Below are 5,937 nucleotides of genomic sequence, written 5' to 3'. Positions count from 1 at the left end.
GTTACACGCTGCAATTCGGACCCCTCTAGCGGCAGAGGGTGCAAATATGTAGACATGAAGAATAAAGACGTACAATATCAGTAACGTTTGTTTGATGAAATAAGCCGTAATAGTCTTCACATAAAAAATTCGACCTTATTACTTTTCAGCACGCCTTGATGCATTTCCATATTATCTTTTTGTATTTTATGAGATATTACATCAAAGACTTTACACAGTGTTTCAAATGTATCGAGGTTATCAAGCAGCGGTGTTACGCCCTATGTCAGTACCTGCCTTCTATTGGTTTCCGCTGCCTCACAACGAGGAGAACTCGCAGATATTATAAGCTCACGAGTTCCTAAGCGGGCGCCGCAGCCGCACCGTCCCGAATCCCGTTTTCCTGTCCTGTTTACAAGGGGATTAAATGGCTCAGGGCCCGTTACAAGGTGTGCTAGACCGTTAGTCGCACTGAAATGTTTAATTTTTAACCTTTCCCTTGTTCTTGTTGTACAATTAGTCTTCATTCCGCAGACTGGTTTAATGCAGCTCTCCATGCTACTCTTCCACAAGCCTCTTCTGCGAATAACTGCTGCAACTTACATCTTCTTGAATCTGCTCGCTGTGTTCATCTCTTGGTACCCCTCTCCCGTTTGTACCCCCGCCCCCTCTCGTTTTCCTCCAATATTAAACTCGTGATCCCTTGAAGTCTCAGAATGTGTCTATCAACCGACCACTTCTTTTAGTCAGGTACCACCATAAATTGCTCTTCTCCCCAGTTGCGTTCAATACCTTCTGATTAGTTACGTGATCTACTCATCTAATCTTCAGCATTCTTCTATAGCACCAAACTTCAAAAGCTTCTGTTCTCTTCTTGTGTAAACTATTTATCATCTATATTTGATTTGCAAACACTTTCAGACGTTCCAGGCAAATGCCGGGATGATTCTTTTGAAAGCCGGGATGGTTCCTTTGAAAGGGAACGGCCGACTTCCTCCCCCATCCTTCCCCAATTCGATGAGACCGATGACCTCGCTGTTTGGTCTCTTCCCCCCAAACAACCCAACCGAACCCAACACTTTCAGAAAAAAACCTCTTAACACTTAAAATGGCTCTGAGCACTATGGGACTTAACTACTGAGGTCATCAGTCTCCTAGAACTTAGAACTACTTAAACCCAACTAACCTAAGGACATCACACACATCCATGCCCGAGGCAGGATTCTAACCTGCGACCGTAGCGGAAGTGCAGTTCCAGACTGTAGCGCCTAGAACCGCTCGGTCACTCCGGCCGGCTCGTAACACTTAAATCTATATTCAATATAAACAAATTTCTTTTCTTCAGAAACGCTTTTCTTTCCATTGCCACATTTCGGCCACCGGCCCAAATAGCAAAACTCATCTACTACTTTAAGTGTGTCGTTTCCTAGTCTAATTCCCTCAGCGTTACCTGATTTAATTCGACTACATTCAATTACCCTTGTTTTTGCTTTTGTTGTCCATTTTATATCGTCCTTTCAAGACGCTGTCTAATCCGTTCAACTACCCTTCCGAGTCCTTTCCTGCCTCTGAATGAATTCTAATGTCATCGTCAAATCTGAAAGTTTTATTTATTCTTCCTGGAATATAATTCATAAACTCAATTTTTCTTTGCTTTCGTTTACTGCTTGCTCATTATCCAGACTGAATAATTTCGGGGGACAAGCTACAACCCACAATTCTGACAACAAAAAATTTGGAACATGTTTCACAATAAGTGATGTTACTGTACATGTACAGACTAAAGGACTGCGTTTTCTACTTAGATGAATTTCTTTTTAGATTTAATCAAGTTTAATCCCTGTGTGCTTACACAAAATTTAAGACACACTCAATAATCCGGCACCTCCGCTAATCAGACACCCCTATGTGCAAAGAATGGCCGGATTAACAAGAGCCTAGAATAGACATACAAAAACAGTACTACAAAATTTTCACATAAATGCACAAATTTATTGACATGAATTAATCCTAGCCAAGTTCGTAACATTTATCCAATTTCACCCCCAGCTCGCTAAAGGTTCCCTTCTCTGCCCTGGGTCTTCTTTTAACAAGTCCACGCTCACTAATTCACAAAGAGCACTGATGACCTCGCTGTTTAGCGCCTTAAAACACGAACCATTATCATTCTAATTGGCAACACTTGCCAAGAAAAATAGGAACGTACCTAAGCAGAATCAGATGAAGAAAACGCGGTTACGGACTTTGGAATGCTTGGTCAGCTTTCCGTACCGGAAAAGTTACCTCGTTGACCACGAAGGATCACTAATTCCAGACTTTCGAAATGATAACCACAAACGCCGCACTAGAAGACCCACTACGTGCCACCTCCGCCCCACAAGAGCTGCAGTCAGAGTTCTCGATTTCGTGAGCTCCAAACCACTGCACGAAATTATTATATGTTCAGTCTTTTCAGGATCAGAATGTAGGCATAATCATTGATCATTTCCTGCTCCCTCTACTACACCTTCCGCATAGTGCTGCTTCCTGCAACAACTCTAAGAAGTTTCGTGTGTTCTTTTACAGCAGCTGTTGATAAACATATGTCGTCACGGGAATTATTCGCCCTTGACATGAGCCCGTTCGAGGATTACACCCATGACCTACATGCTGAAGAAAGTCTCTCTCCCACGGAACCACGCAGTCGTAAACAATAGCCTCAGCAAGAGCTCACCGGCACGGCTAGGGAATGAGTTGTTAACGCTATACAGCAGCAGTAAAAGTGGAAATAAAGGGTTTTCTTCATCTCCTTGAGTTGGCTGTTACTGGCAAAGCGGAGCTACGGCCTCATGTTTATAGAGTCCTCTGGTATTAAAGACGGGGCGCAGGCAATATTACACGAAGCGCATCTTCACCTCCAGCTAGACTTTTTTTTTTTTATTTATCTGGACACCAGATGTAGTCTACATGGCAAATGTATGAGGCTAGTGGTTAGGATGCTAGAACATTGCTTTCCTGATCCCTAAAACGAAATTACAACCTTCTCGTGACGTCCATGGCCGGTTGGGGCACATTTTGTGCGTATGTCAAGACAAATCTGGAAGACGCCACAAGTGCAGCAATTCCCATCTGCACAATTATTACCTAACACTTGATATTTAGGCACGAACTCAACTTATGTTTTGAGTATACAGAGTTGATTATTGAATAAGAATATCTAGCGCGCTGCAGATATTACGTATCTATTATACGTTGAGGCAACGGCTTTGCCGCAGTGGATACACCGGTTCACGTGAGATCACCGAAGTTAAGCGCTGTCGGGCGTGGTCGGCACTTGGATGGGTGACCATCCAGGCCGACATGCGCTGTTGCCATTTTTCGGGGTGCACTCAGCCTCGTGATGCCAATTGAGGAGCTACTCGACCGAATGGTTGCGGCTTCGGTCAAGAATACCATCATAACGACCGGGAGAGTGGTGTGCTGACATCGTAACAACCGGGAGAGTGGTGTGCTGACCCCACGCCCCTCCTATCCGGTCAGATGGTCCCGGTAGGTCACTCGTGGCATGAAGACGGAGTGCTTTAATTTTACGTTGTTTGGCACGCACTGGCGGTGCCCTTACTAGAAGAATGGGATTACCTTACTATGAAGGACATTGACACCACCATTAACGGCGTCGCATATCGCTGTGTGAGCTGCGATGTTGCAAGGAGTAATCACACCCTGCCCTGATGACAATTCTGATATACTAAACAGACGCATCTATTCTTGTGGACTTCATAGAAGTTGCACATTCTTTCCCTGGAACTATGTCCCCATGTTCTGTATGCACCGTTTTGTAAATTCTGCCAATCGAGGCGGAGCAGTGGTCGTACATAGGATTTGCATTCTTCAGGACGCGCTGCATATCCCATTAGGCCATCCAGATTTTTTTTTCCCATAAATCGCATGAGGGAAATGCCGGAATGGTTCATATGGATAGAACACGGCTAATTTCGTTCACTAACCTTCCCCAATCAGAGTTTTTAGTCCGCCGCGCTTAAGATCTCGTCCTCGACGGGACGCTGAACTCTAAGTCTCCCTCCCTTCCTTTATCGTGTGTTGTACAGTTTGGTTAACTATCACTACACTAGTCACCAGACGTCTTGTCCTTATATTTGTGATTTTTCTATTTTATTTCCGTTGTGTTCTGACAAATCGTTTAGTTCCTCTGGTGTGTATAGCTTAGAAATGACCGCAAACACATTTATATGCTTTTTATGGGACTCAGTTTCTACATCTAATGACAAACATAAGTGTCTTTAATCGATTTAAAGATACTACTACCTGTAACCGGGAATTCAGAAATTGTAAATACAGTAAAAAATGCTCATAGCGCCAGGACACCTTCTCGCGAGCATTCCATTGCAGCAACCGTGTTTCGAACAGATGTCGCTGCTCATTTCTTCGCACATATTCTGGCGTTTCCGTCTTACAGTAAAACATAGACTTTCCTCCGAAGCCTCTACTCACACTTCAAGTAAAACTGTATTTTACACATTCGCCTGCCTCGATATGTGGACAGTTTATAGAAGTGTTACTCAGACAAATGCAATTAGAAATCAGTGAGGATATAGAGTTCATCAACGACATTCGTGTCTGAAGTAAACTCTAGCGCGATGATAACCTTTCTTCGTTTGGAATGGTGACCGCTAGAGACTTGAGAGTCGCTTCAGTGACTTTCTGAATACGGTGTTCAACGGAGCATATTGCGCGACCTTCTCTCTTTTTTGATGAAGCATGTCAGTCCCTACGTGATGAACATAACACGAAAACATTTTTTTTGGGTTTAATGTTTTCGCTAACCCGTTATGCTAACGTCTCTCTCTACTAATTAAATGCCCTCGAATTTGGTCATCAGTTAGTCGACAGTTATAATACGCTGAATTAATACTGCCAGAAGGATTTAGTTAATTTTGCTATTAGCTGTGTCCATATAGCATCCTCTTTCCCAATCCGAAATAATTCTGGCAGTTTCTCTTTGCAAATACACTCCTGGAAATTGAAATAAGAACAACGTGAATTCATTGTCCCAGGAAGGGGAAACTTTATTGACACATTCCTGGGGTCAAATACATCACATGATCACACTGACAGAACCACAGGCACATAGACACAGGCAACAGAGCATCCACAATGTCGGCACTAGTACAGTGTATATCCACCTTTCGCAGCAATGCAGGCTGCTATTCTCCCATGGAGACGATCGTAGAGATGCTGGATGTAGTCCTGTGGAACGGCTTGCCATGCCATTTCCACCTGGCGCCTCAGTTGGACCAGCGTTCGTGCTGGACGTGCAGACCGCGTGAGACGACGCTTCATCCAGTCCCAAACATGCTCAATGGGGGACAGATCCGGAGATCTTCCTGGCCAGGGTAGTTGACTTACACATTCTAGAGCACGTTGGGTGGCACGGGATACATGCGGAGGTGGATTGTACTGTTGGAACAGCAAGTTCCCTTGCCGGTCTAGGAATGGTAGAACGATGGGTTCGATGACGGTTTGGATGTACCGTGCACTATTCTGTGTCCCCTCGACGATCACCAGAGGTGTACGGCCAGTGTAGGAGATCGCTCCCCACATCATGATGCCGGGTGTTGGCCCTGTGTGCCTCGGTCGTATGCAGTCCTGATTGTGGCGCTCACCTGCACGGCGCCAAACACGCATACTACCATCATTGGCACCAAGGCAGAAGCGACTCTCATCGCTGAAGACGACACGTCTCCATTCGTCCCTCCATTCACGCCTGTCGCGACACCACTGGAGGCGGGCTGCACGATGTTGGGGCGTGAGCGGAAGACGGCCTAACGGTGTGCGGGACCGTAGCCAAGCTTCATGGAGACGGTTGCGAATGGTCCTCGCCGATACCCCAGGAGCAACAGTGTCTCTAATTTGCTGGGAAGTGGCGGTGCGGTCCCCTACGGCACTGCGTAGGATCCT

The 5,937-nt window shown here is 45.2% G+C and overlaps 1 pseudogene; it reads left to right on the top strand.

Annotated features, from left to right (window-relative positions):
• The first annotated feature begins 3,214 nt into the window (after positions 1-3,214).
• LOC126337424 (5S ribosomal RNA) lies at positions 3,215-3,332 on the top strand (annotated as a pseudogene).
• Positions 3,333-5,937: the final 2,605 nt, after the last annotated feature.

The sequence above is a fragment of the Schistocerca gregaria genome, chromosome 2 (assembly GCF_023897955.1).
Source record: "Schistocerca gregaria isolate iqSchGreg1 chromosome 2, iqSchGreg1.2, whole genome shotgun sequence".
NCBI lineage: Eukaryota > Metazoa > Arthropoda > Insecta > Orthoptera > Acrididae > Schistocerca > Schistocerca gregaria.
Note: the sequence above shows the minus strand (reverse complement) of the source record. Positions and strands in the feature narration are given on the sequence as shown.